Source organism: Talpa occidentalis, unplaced genomic scaffold (genome assembly GCF_014898055.3).
Source record: "Talpa occidentalis isolate TD23 unplaced genomic scaffold, MPIMG_talOcc4v2.1 talOcc4.12, whole genome shotgun sequence".
NCBI classification, from domain to species: Eukaryota; Metazoa; Chordata; class Mammalia; order Eulipotyphla; family Talpidae; genus Talpa; species Talpa occidentalis.
Genome location: NW_023601212.1, coordinates 9,062,173 through 9,075,806, shown reverse-complemented (window position 1 = coordinate 9,075,806; position 13,634 = coordinate 9,062,173). Strand labels below are relative to the sequence as shown.

The 13,634-nt window shown below is 49.0% G+C and overlaps 1 protein-coding gene across 2 annotated transcripts in view; it reads right to left on the bottom strand.

Annotated features, from left to right (window-relative positions):
• Window positions 1–13,634, bottom strand: part of KDM4B (lysine demethylase 4B) — a 130,639-nt gene that overhangs the window by 96,288 nt on the left and 20,717 nt on the right. For both annotated transcript variants that reach the window (XM_037505140.2, XM_037505141.2), the window contains exon 2: window positions 7,927–8,025. The gene's annotated coding sequence lies outside the window, so the exon portion shown is untranslated. The remainder of the gene's footprint in view (window positions 1–7,926; window positions 8,026–13,634) is intronic.

Below are 13,634 nucleotides of genomic sequence, written 5' to 3'. Positions count from 1 at the left end.
ACCCCTTCAAAAATCAGCGTGAAGGGAGACACAGGAGGGTGGAGAGGCGGGGAGAAGGACATGGGTGGCCTCTGTGGGCAAGGACCTTGATAACAAGGGGACAAGCTGCTCACAACCCAAGAGCCATCCCATCCCTGCCCATCCCACTTCCCATCCCCCAAGACTTCCCACACCCACTGGGGAGCGTAACCACTCCTGCCGGCACAGAGCCGCAGACGCCCAAGGGCATCCCTGCACACCCACCTGTATGGAAGATCAGATCCTTCCTCAGACCTGCCGCCAGAAAGTGATGTTCTCACCTCCCCCCTACTCCTGGTCTTCTCCCGGGTCCCAAGTCCTACATGGCCACAAAAAGGTCAGAGGCCAGCTCCTCAGTCTGAGGTAAATGGTGCCCAGGTTTGGTGGTGGTGGTGATAGTGAACATATCAACATGTAACACCCCCACCTTGTTCTTTGCTTTTTATGTAAGTGAACGGGCAACTCCATACAGTAACCCCATTTTTCACAGTTCACTAATAAGGACTCAGGACACAAGGGGAAATCATATGCCTGGAGGCCTGGCCAGGGTCAGTTGCAAGGGCTGAGTCTCGTACCTGGCGGTGATGGTGCCAGGACCCACCCACCTACTGCTGTCTTCTGCCTGCGCGCCTCCTCCTAGGCATGCCTCCTCCTCCACCTGCAGGAGAGCGACGGCTTCTCCTGAGCTCCAAGCAACTGCATCATCTCAAATGGAATCCCACAGAGGTCGCCCCCTGCCCGCCCCCCTGTCTACTCAGCACTGTAGGGGCGACAGCACAGTGAGGTGGACATCTCACCCCCCACCCAAGGCCAGCTTGTCCCAGGCAGAGCGTGGGTGGCCCCAGGGCCTTGCCACGCGAGCTCTTTCTCACATCCAAAATCACACTATGCAGATGAGTTTTACATCTAGGAGGTGAAAAAGGCAGATGACAGCACAGCAGGTAGCTCTGCGCGTCCACGCTGGCAAGAACACTCTGCTCCAACCACCAATGCTGTCTAGATTCGGCTCTTCCAGGCAAGATGTGGGCGGGGGAGGGGAGTTTCTCTCATTTGTACCTTTTAAAACGAAGTATTTTTAGTAGGTAGATATAAAGAGAATGAAAATGATTTCTAATCCCAGCACTCTATAACCTTTGACCCATTTTTGTGGGAGGGCAAATAAATACCCAACATGCACATATTTCAAGAAAAAGGAATCTGACTGAAACCAGCCCTGGGCCAAATTTCCTTGTAGTTTACTGGAAACACAGGGGGAACAGAGGGCCAAGAGGGAGCCTAACGTGAGGGAACTCACAGAAGAGTCCAGAAAGAGACATACTCTTTGCAAAACAGTGTCATGACAAAATAACAGGGCTCTGCAACTCAGGCATGAGAAGACAAACAGTCCAGCTGAAAAATGGGCAAAGAATAGATATTCCTCCAAGAAGACACATGAGGGGCCAGCAGACACAGGAAAGATGCTCAGCACCACCACGCGTCAGGAAAATGCATATCAAAACCACAGCGAGACACACATCATCCCCACCGAGGTGGCTACAATGCAGAGGGCAGACAGTAACATGGGGCGGCAAAGACAGGGCGAAGTCAGAGCCCTCTCACACACCGGTGGGAGGGAATGTGGGGCCGCTGCTGTAGAGAACAGTCAGGCAGTTCCTCAAAAAAGTACGCACGGAATTACTGTATGACCCAGCAATGCTATTCACACCCAAAAGAAGTGAGCACATATGTCCACACAAACACTTGAACACTAATGTTCAGAGCAGCGTGATTCCCAATGGTCGAAAGGTAAAAGCAGCCCAACAGACGAATGGGTAACGCAGGATGGTTCTTCCACGTACTAGAGTATTTTTGAGCTTCGAAAAGGAAAAACAAAAAACAAAAAACCTCTGACGTTCACTACCACATGGAGGTAGGCTGAACAAAGGGTTCAGGGAAAAACGCCAGACACAAATGGTCACATATTGCACCCCAGGCTAAGGGGATTCTTCATGGGATATGGAAGTATTCTCAAGTTGACTGCAGGGGTGGGTGCAGTCTAAATATAGTCACGGATCACTTCATGTCAGAGACACAGTCTAAAAAATGCACTGTTAGGCGATGTTTTTCTGCAAAGATCCGAAAGTGTAATCACACCAGCAAAGATACAGCCCACTACACTCCCAGGCTAGATGGCACAGCCTACTGGGACCCCTGCTGTATGTGCAATATCCACCACTGGTCGCAAGTGAAGGTGACTATGCACTAAAAACCATGGGAGTGCATGCCTTAAAGTGGGTGAGCGATGCGGTGAGCGAAATCTAGGCAATGAAGCTATTACTTAACCCGCCCCCCCAAAGAAAGATGAGGAGGGGATAAGAAGAAAAACATTAAATTTTATATTTGCAAAATAAAATAAAATAAAATAAAACAAAATAAAATAAAATAAATTTCGTATTTGTAAAAGAAAAAAGTAGTACTCTTCTCAAGAGACAGGAGAATAATATAATTTAAAAAAAAATTTTAGAGCGAGACTAAGGAGACATCACAACCCCATGCGGTGAAGTAGGCAGTTTCCTAAAGACAGTGGAAACCTGGAGAACGGGCGGCACAGCAGGCCCCTGAGATGATGGGGCGTCTTAGAGGTGCCCTAGAGTGTTGCCGAGTTATTCAGAGATGGAGCAATGTGACACCTGCAACATACTGTAAGATGCTTTAGCCAAAAGTACACGTGTGTAAATGCAGCAAAAGACAGATCGGGGGCCTCCCCGGTGGCGCAGCGGTTGAGCGCTGGGTTGCAAAGCTGCCTGCAGCCTCTGCGGCGCCGGTTCAATCCCCAGCTGCTTCCCGGCCACCGGAGGAGGGTCCCACATGGCGCGCAGACCTCTCCTGCCGCCCGCTGCTCCCCTCAGCAGTGTACTTCGGTCCTTCAGCCCGCTCTGCTCCCCGCTCTGGCTCTGGTGAATTCTCTCACCCTCCCGCGCTTCTGACTGTACCCAGTGCTTGTATAAATAAATAAAAAATAAATAAATCTTAAAAAAAAAAAAAAGAAAAGACAGATCGGGAGCTGTGGGGTGGGGACGGGGCAGGAGGATGGAAGAAACTGGGTTGGGAGAGACGGCGGGCAGCACAACAACGCCCTCCTGAAGACTCCCACAGGTTAATCCCTGCAACCCACGTCTATCCTCCATTCCACAGCAAAGGGACTTTACAGAGGGGTAAAGTGAAGGACGCTGAGGTGGGGGACAATCCTGGGTTATCTGGAGGGTGGGGGGCCCAATGTCAACACAAGATTCCTCCCAAGAGGGAGGGAGGAGGATCAGGATCAGAGGGAGCCAAGAAGACAGAAGCAGAGGTGGGAGCAATCCGCGGAAGGGGCCAGCGGCTAAGCAAAGCAGGTGGCTCCTTGACTCTGCAACAAATCAAGATCAATTCTCCCCTGAAGACTCCAGAAGGAGCTGGCCCTGCTGGACTTGAGTGTTAGCCCTGAAATATTGATACTTCAGACTTCCGACCTCTAGAACTATACAAGAATAAATTCGGGTTTTTAAAAAATTGAAGTAACAATGGTTTGTAACATGATAGAGACTTCAGGTGTACAACATTCTCTTCATGACGTGCTGTATCACGGGCCCAACCCAACAGTCTAGTTTCCATCCACCACACAAACGACTCCCTTTACCTGATTTGCCCCTGACTACCATCCTTCCCCTCTGGTGACCACCAATTTGTTCTCATAATGAAACTGTTTTTGGTTTGTCTGTTTTTAAGTTTCAGGTAGATAGGTTTATATTTCACCATCTGTATGTATAGTGAGGAAATCCCATCATGATTACCACCAAAGTCTAGTTTTTATAAACGTGGGTTGTTTTAAATCACTGTGCTTATGGTCATTTGCTCATTTTCACAGCAGCTGCAGGAAGCTCACCCAGAGATCAAGCATGTGTTTCTGAAAAGCTCTCGGGGGGAGGGGAACGGTCCGATGCACTTGCCCCGCACCCCTAGTGAGATCCCTCAGGCCTAGGAACTCAAGCCTTGTCACATGACGGGTCCCCAGAGTCCTCATCTCCTCTTTCCTGGTGCATGCTCAGCTGGCAGGAGGCTTCAGCTGTCAGGCCAGGACTGGACCCTGCCCCCTTCTATCGGTTGCTCCCCTGAGTCCCCACAAGTTAGTCCCCACAGTCAGTGCAGAGAAGGGGTAACACTCTGAAGTCCCAAGTAGCTGAGGTACCTGTTGGGAGTCATCTTTAACAGAATCATGGCCGCAGACACTTGGTGAGGGCCTTGGCCTTGTCTCAACCTAACCTAGTCCTCAAAACCTCCAACAGGAAAATGCATGTGTCTCTGTCCAATCCTCACTCTGAGACCAAGAACAGGCATTTGTACTAAAAACCACTGAATTACACACTCTAATTGTGTGAACTAGATGGAATGTGAATTACAGTGCAATAAGGCCATTATTTTTAAAAGCCATTTCAGGGGACACTGCATGCTTTGGGCCAGGCCCGACCCCTCAGCCTTCCTGACCTGCAGGAGCCCCTGTGGCCTGTCCCTTAGGACCCCACGTACACATGTCACTTAGGAGTAACAGCATTGCCTCAGCTGTCCTGGGGCCTCCTGCAAAGACCTTCCTTATCAGAGAACAGGGACGAATAAAGTCAGCCCAGAGCTCAATGACAGGAGAGACTTGGGGCAGAGCCAACCGGGTCTACCCAATCGGTCCTGGGCTGCTCTGTGGTCTCTGCCCCTGCCCCCAACGCAGGGGCAATTTTGGGGCATGGTACTATACTGGCACCTACCCAGTGATCTCCAAACTCAGTAATGTGCAGGCATGGCTGTGGGGGCGGGGGGAACACTAGCTGACCCCATGGAGACCTCCATCTCTGCTGACACTGCACTGACTGATGGGATGGGGTTCCTTCCACCCCCGCCCATGGCTGCACTTCCCCAGGAACCAAAGACTCTCTCCCCCATGAGGCCCATGGCCCTAGGCAGAGCCTGACAGAGGCGCTGGGCTGAGCCATGAGCATCACTCCAGAGGGCAGTGACAAACACCCAAGGCGGGTCTCCCACAGCCAGGTGACATTTCCTAAGACAGAGCACTCCATCGCTGTGTGTCTGTCCACTTGAGAACCAGATTTCAGCACGAGATGCCTCACAGGAACACCTTTACCAAGAGGCAGGTTGATTATTCTGACAGACTGGCCATGGGGGCTGACTTGGGCTTTGTGAGGCTGGATGGAGGGTGTTTTCTAAAACTAAAGGGCAGAATCCCCAACTTCTAAGGATTTTACAAGAACACAGCATTCAACTTGCTGGTAAGTGAGTCCTCTGAGAAAAAGTGCAACCCTGTAATTTTAAAAAAGGTTAACTATGAGGGGCACATTGTGATTTGACAAGTATTAGGGGCTCTAATGAAATTTGAGCATGAAGACTGAATGTTACCTGGGGACGCTGGTCTTCTGGCTGGGGCCTGCCCTGTCCCCCCAGAGACCTCTCCCCCACCACTCTCTCCACCGGCCCTTCACATGCACCTGCTCCCACAGTCACTGACCCAGGAGAGCTGCCACCAAGCCAAGACCAAAGCTCCCAGTGAGTCCCAGTGGCCACAGGCCCCGTCTCCATGTCGGTGTGGTTCCTGCCCCCAGAGCACAGCTCCCAACAGGGCAAGGAGGGAGTGGTTCCTGAGCAGAACCAAGCCCTGGGAGGAGACAGAATCTTTCTTCACTGGGGTTCAAAATGAAAACTACCACAGAAGAAGTTCAAGATCTCCCTGTGCCATCCCGAGTCACACTCGCCCTGACCCAGAGCAGCCAGTGTGGCCTGGAACTTCGTCACCATGTTGCAGGAGCAGTTCTAAAGCCTCTTCCCCAAGACTGGAAGAAACACTAGCGAGTCCGTCACATCCAGTCATTCTGCATCAAGGACCCCCATGGAGGGAAAAGAAAAGTTTGACAACAGCACATTCTCCAGAGCCTGCAGGCCCGGGACACTCGAGGTGACCACCTGCAGCCATGTGTTCACCACAACACTATTTACAACAGCCAAGACACAGAAGCAACCCACATTCCCAGCAGCGGATGGGTGGGTAAGGAAGTTCTGGCGCATGTGCAGTCACATACCTGAATGATGGGGTGTGTTCTTAGAAACGCTCCGTTAGGTGATTGCCATCATCAGTCAATCACAGGTATAACTACAAAACCCTAGGACTCTCCTAGGACCAGTGGGCTGCATGGTAGAGCCCACTGGTCGTGTGTATGGACCACTGCTGAGGAGCTGTGGAATGACATGAGACTGTACAATGGGATCCTACCAGCCATAAAAAAGAATGACGTCTTACTATTTCACGGATAGAACTTTACAGTGAAGGTCGTCCACCTAGCTCAGCCAGCAACAAGCCAATCTAGGTGGGAGCAGCTCCTGCTTTCCACACAGCAATGCACTGCAGAACTGTTCGTCTTTGAAGACCATATCAGCTCTGTCACAACTATCGCTGACCCTTGAGCAGCACAGATTTGAACTGCAATGGTACACTTATATACAGATTTTCTTCTAAGCAACAATGTAAAGTTACATTATGGATAAATACAGCACAGTACTATAAATGTACTGTTTCTACCATATATTCTCAGTAACACTGTTGTTTCTCTAGTTTACTTTACTGTGAGAATATTTAATATATAACATACAAAATAAGCTTTAATCGACTATTAACACACAACATACCAACCTGTTATTGTTAAGATTTCCAGTCAACAGCTGTTAGTAGTTAAGTTTTCAGGGAGTCAAAAGTTATACTTGGAATTTTAACTGCAAGAGGTTTTGGCACCCCCAACACCAACAAAATTCAAGGATCAACTACACTCAATTCTACCACTGTGAGAAGCACGCTGCCGGAGGGGTCACATAAATGAATGGACTTAGTGCTGTGTCAACAAAACTCTATGTACAGAAACAAGCAGTGGGCCAGATTTGGTCTGCAGGCCATGGTCTGCCCACTCCTGACCCAGATGCCTGCAGTCTACTTTTAGGAAACAAAATCTTTCCTTGATCCTTCTCAAAGGTGACGCTGAACGCCACTACCCCTCTCTTTGCGTTCCTAAATCATGACAGAAAAGGCTTATGTTCTAGTCCATACTTGGCCCTCACAAGCTATGTGACCTCGAGCAGGAGTCTTCCTCTGAAATCAGCAATGAACCTGAGCCACAAGGAGCAGCCAACAAGGAATGGCCAAGGACACTCCAGACTTTTTATCCCACACTAAAGGCCCCCCCTGGGTTACCCCAGCCCATGGGCATGAGCTGGGGCATAATGAAGCTCTTGCTCTCTTCTTACCCGGTGACCACCTTGGGTCACAATCAGAGGCCAAGTCTATAAACCCTGTCTCTTTCCTGGTTTATTAGGAAAGTGCAGGAGAAAGTAGACATCCTAGAGTTGATCCAGATGCAACTGGGCAATGGAATTATTTTCACGGCATTTAAAATAATCTACCATTTTTTGAGACACCCTGCCCCCAACTGTGACTGGTCATCCTTTCCAGCAAGGCATGGGGTGGGATGCTCATGGCTCTCAAGGAGCCCAGAAGTGATGTCCTCCTACCCAGGACGTGATCACACAGCACAGACAGGGAAGCACAATCCCAGCATAATCCGAAACGCACAAAGGCTGTCAGGGCTTCTAGAAGTGAGGGGTGGGCGTTCAGAGGCTGACAAGCAAAGTGCAAACAAGGACTAGAGAAGAGTATCTCCAAAGGGGTCCAGGCTCCTTTCTAAAGATGTCTGCACCCTGAAGACGCCAGGACCTCAGCACCAATCAGGGGCTATCTTCTCCCACAAGCACAGTGCAGGTCTTAGGTAGCCCTGGAGGAGGTTTTAGCCCTCACTGACTTGGTCTCACGTGTGGCCACTTGGGGCCAGAGGCCCATGCACTTACTTTGCAGTTGCAGTAGGGACTGGACAGCTGAGACCACGATAAGAGATGCTCTGCTAATTGATGAGGCTTTCTCTCAGTTTCCAGCCACTGAAACAGTTCCTAAAATGAGAAAAATAACAGCATGATTAAACTGACTGCATGCCTACATCTATATTCCAAATTATACTCCTAGCAGCTGCCTGTATCCCAATGATGCTCGCCTTCACTCAGACATTTCCAAATCCAGGTCACTTTGCAAGAACATGAAAATCCATACCATAGACACTTTCCAATTAAAGTCTTCCCATGACTGCCCATTTCAAACTCAGCTCCTAGAAATCAGCAGCTGCAGATTCAAGAGCCTCTATAACCAATCAACTTAAACCAAAAAAGCTTCTGGAAACATCAAGGTACAGAGACTATTGAGAGTTTTCTTAATGTTCTCCCATCTCCAAATCCCCACAGCTGGAGAAGATACCCCTTCCAAGGAGGAAAGGTGTATGGACATTGTCACTTGGTGACTGACACCCAGATCCCCAGGAGGCACAGAGCACAGGCAGAAAGGTTAGCAGGGATTGTGCAGGTGTCATGAGGGCAGGGTCCTGACTGATGAATTCAGCCAGGCAGAAATATACTCCAACCCATGTTGCATGGATGCAGGATAAGACCCTAAAATTGGGGTTGGCCCTAGGACCTTTGACAATTCGACTACAGCTACAGGTACCCTGATTCACACACTCCCCCATTGCTGTTCCATGAACTCCCAGTGCCCTGGCATCTACATGACCCCTCCCTGCTTCTGTGTCTTTGCACACGCCATCTCCCACTGGAGAATCCCTGATGGGCCTGACTTTCTATGTTGAATTTGGCCCCCACAACCAGGAGTTTAAAATAGCACAAGTTAGGCCTCCCTGGTGGCGTAAGGGGTTAAGACGCAACCTATGAAGCTGTCCGCAGTCACTGCAGCACGAGTTTGATCCCCAGCCAGGGAGCTACCCACATGGCACAGCAGACCTTTCCTGTCTCACCCGCTGCTCCCCTCAGCAATGTATTTCAGTCAATTTGCCTGTTTTGTTCTCCACCTGGCTCTGGTGCATCCTCTCACCTCCCACACCTCTGGCCTGCACTCCAGTTCTTGTATGAATAAATAAATCTTCAAAAAAAAAAAACAAAATAGGGGCCTCCCTAGTGGTGCAAGGGGTTAAGACACAGCACTATGAGGCTATATGTAGCCACAGTAGCACAAGTTCGATCCCCGGCCAGGGAGCTGACCCACATGGTGCAGCAGACCTCGCCTGTCTTGCCCGCTGCTTCCCTCAGCAGTGTATTTCAGTACATCTGCCTGTTCTGGTCCCCACTCTGTCTCTGTGAATCTCTGACCTGTACCCCAGCTCTTGTATGCATAAATAAATAAATCTTTATAAAAAATTAAAAAAAAAAAAGCACAAGTTTCATGAGTACCCTTACACTACACAAGGCACACTGGCATTTTCCATCTTATTTTCATCTATTGAAATTACTAGGCATAACTCATTAAATTGATTTTTACTGTCTTTTAAAAGGTCACAATCCCTGGGTTGAGAGGGCACACCAAGCTGGAATTACTGGGCCACACTCTTCCTCTGGAAGGTAGACTGCTGCTGACGCTCCCAGGGGTCCTCAGTTTCTCCCACCTGCCTGCCAAAGGCTCTTGCACACACACCTAAGCACCTGACAGTGGCAGGAGCTGAGGTTCCCAAGGTCTTGTTACTCTGGAATCTCCCCGTAGCTGTGGCTGGCACAATAAAGCCCCCAGAGATGTACCCATGCTAATCCCCGGAACCTGTGATTCTGCTCTTTTCCATAGCAAATGGGACTTTGCAGAAGGGCTGAAGGTAAGGTTCTTGAGATGGGGGTGATGGGTTACGGGGGGGCCTCACAAGGGTCCTTAAAAGAGGGCAATAGGAGGGACAGTCAGAGAATAAGATATGACAACAGAAGCGGAATTCAGAGTGATATGCACTGAGGACTGAGGAAGGGGCCATAAGCCAAGGACGCAGGCACCTCTAGAAGCTGGATATGGGAAAAAAACAGGTTCTCCCCTGGAACCTCCAGAAGGATCAAGACCTGCTCACAGCTCAGTTTTAGCCCAGTGAGACCACACTGGACTCACTGTAAGATAATCCATCTGCATGGCTTAAAGTCACTAAGTCTGAGAGGTCATTTGTCTCTGCAGCAAGGGAAACTGATACAGTAAATTTGATGTGCATTTTCCTGATCCCGGAGGAGGGGTGGGGTCTTTTCATTCCACAGGCCATGCATTGCGTACAACTGTCAAGGCCATGAAAATGAAACAAGTCTGAAAATTGCCCCAAGAGGAGTCTTAGGAGATATGACAATTCAATGTCACATGGGGTCCAGGGAAGAGGAGGGCGTTATGGGAAAAGGAGTCTGGGCACCTGAGCAAGTCCATGGATTCAGTAAATAAACACACATCAGGACTGGCTGCCTGTGACAATGTCCAGCTATGATGTTGATCATAATAGGGAAACTGAGTGGGGAGGAAGAGACCATCTGCTCAATTTTTCTATAAATCTGAAACTCTTAGAAGTCAAATCCAAGTAATTTTTTAAAGGAAAAGCAAGACAAAAGGACCCAGGCAGGCTAGGTTTGCTGCCTCCTGCTGCCCTGACTAGTCCAACCGGGCCACTGACCTCGCCGTGGGTCCTGGCGAATCTGGGGCACTAAGAATAGAACCCAGGAGGGGAGTCTGGTTTCAGTAAGGGAAGAGGCTACAGTGCAACCAAACGCATCAGACATCAACACCCCTAAAAAGCAGAGTCTGACCATTTCTCCTTTAAAAGCACAATCCAGCTATTAGATGGCACCATTATTCGAAGCACCCATCCGAGCACAGGTGCTCACAGAAGCAGCAGGCACAGTGCTCCTCCCTCCCTCCGGCTCAGCAAAGGGCAGGCTGGTAGGGCCAGGAGGAAGGAGCAGCAGGAAACAGGAAAGAAGCCGTATCTAAAAACTGAGGCCACAGAACTGTCATCAGCTTGTGGCATCTTTGGGGACAGCATGGGCTTTACCTCACCCAGGTGGGAGGCAGGGGAGAGGTGGGCCTGGGCCCCAGATTCCATCAACTCTCCACCGCCTTTGGAATGGGTTCAGAAGACTGGGTATAACCTGGAGCTGGACCCTGGCATGAAAGGTAGAGACTTGCCTGGATGTCCTGTGGGCCAGAAAGGAAGGGCGCCCTCACCTGCATGTGCAGTTACCTAGCCCAGGAGGACTCAATGTCCGACTGTCAAGTCCTCCCATGGTCCCAAGCCCCAGGCGGTCCTTAAAGGGGGCCTGGTGTCTCCTGCCTCCCAGTCAAGTCTGCAGAGGACTCCTGATGCCCTTATAGAAGCCACCCAAGGCGTTAGAAGGAGCCATTGACTTGAATACTATCATCTGATCCATATGAATTGTGGGTTTTTAGAAAGGACAGAAGCAGACAGAAAGATAAAGAAATAAGCAGAGGCTGTCGGCTAACAGTCAAGAGGGAATGACACCCCCAGAGCTGAGCAGATCCAGCGCCCACATCACTGTGCTCAAATATCATTCTCCAAATGAAGGAACCAAGTCTCCTAGGAAAAGTGGTCAATTCCAGGGCCGGGCAGGGAATATACAAGACAAGCTTGGAGCATCGCATGGAAGCAGGGATAAAGGCAACACTCACCAGCAGATGGGGGCAAGTAGGAGAGACATGAGAGCCAACTGAGGCAGCACCTACTGGCAAAGGCAGGACAACTTGGGCCACCAACTAAATAACCACAGCATGGAATTACAACCCACATATCAAGTACACATACACAGGTCTTCACTAGAAGAAAATTTTAAATGTAGCATAAATGCAGGGAAGGGACAGCTCACTTCCACACAAAAATTCTAATTCATAAATGGAATAGGAAAAGAGGGCAACACACAATCACCACGAAAATGCCACTGTGACAATTACTGCAGGAAAGACTCACAGGTAGATGCTGAAGTTAAGGGGCAAAGGTTTGAGGAGAAGCAAGGTATGAGTATAGTCTCAAAGTTCCAAAGGGAAAAACAGCCACTTTGCAGGCTCCTGGTGGTGACGGTGCCAGCAAGAAGAGATCAATAAGCTTCAGAAGAGGGACCCAACACCACCCTGCGACAGCCCTCCCGAAACGCACAACCTTGGTCTAGCCACAAGGAAACAACAAAGTAAGGTTGCGGGACAGCCTACAAAACCCCTGCCTAGCACTCTCCGAGAGTGTGTCGTGCCATGACAGACCGAGGGCCCATCGCAGGTTCAGAAGCCCCTGGAGACCTGAGAACGAATGCACCGCGGGGTCTTGAGATGGAAAATGGACGTTCATGGAACAACTGGTGTAATCCTAATAAAACCTAGAGTTTAATAAATATTTTATTGCATCATGTTCCATGCTTACTTTGGGGCCTTCTGCAATTATGTCAGGAGTTAACAGTAAGGGACACTCTGTACTGTCTTTTGCAATATTTCAATACTTCTAAATTTATTTCCCCCCCAAAAAAAACCCTCTGCGTCCATCCTCTGAAGCTCACTGCACAGCAGGATTTTTAGCTAGAAGAGAATTTGGTTGTAAAAAGATCCAAACTGATAAGAAAGAAAAAGAAAACTGAAGCCACACCACAGTCCAGTTTCAGGCTAGATTAAAGACCAAACCTGCTGGACACAAGTTTCAGATCCTTCCCATTTGAAAGAACGGAAAAGCTGGTACTTTTCTTCAACTTTTTCAGACTGGGAAAAGTGCTCTTACTTACACTAGCCCACCAAACCCTCCACATCCTCACTGCCATCTAAATCCAACTGCAGATGTTGTGACGCCTGAGTCAGGGGAGCAGAAGGCACCCTAGGTTGTCTGGCTCCCAACCACCTAGGATCTGGCCTCAGCACCCCCAAGATTAAATATAAAGTAACTCAGCATGACAGAACTACAGCAATCGAGACTAGCACTGGCATAAGAAGAGACATTGAGATGAATTCAAGAACATATGATCCAGGAATAAATGCACAATTTTAAAGTCAGACCATTTAAGAAAGAAAGGACAGGCTTTTCAACAGTTGTGCTGGTAAAAGTGAATTTCCATACGCAAAAGAATGAAGTTGGAGCCCTACCTCACACCACAGGCAAAATAACTCAAAATGGATCACAGATCCAAATGTAAGAGCTAAAATTATTCAGAGAAAATACAAGGATTAATCTTTGTGACCCTGAATTAGGCAATGGTTTCTTGATACAATACCAAAAGCACAAATGACAAAAGATAAAATAGATAAACTGAACTTAGTGCTCGAAGGACACAATCAAGACGGTGAAGACAACATACAGAAGGGGTGAACATATTTGTAAATCATATATCTCTAAGCGACCCAGATCCAGAATATATAAAGAACACTTAAAGTTCAATAACAAAAAACCTTATTTATAAAAAGGTAAAGGGTTTGAACAGACATCACAGTGAAGGAGCAAGGGAAAAGAGCAGAGGCCAAAACCCCAGAGAGAGTCATGGCGAGGCAGTCAGGACCACCCTGAAACCGGCTGCTGAGACAGCAGAGTCTTACAAATAGTTGTAGTGATGACACTTTTCACAATATGTCCTTCTCTGTTCTCCCTGGAGCCCATGATGGGGCTATGGGGGCGACTCCAGACAGCCAGTCTCAGGCCCTGTGATATGACCAACCTGGGGCGAGA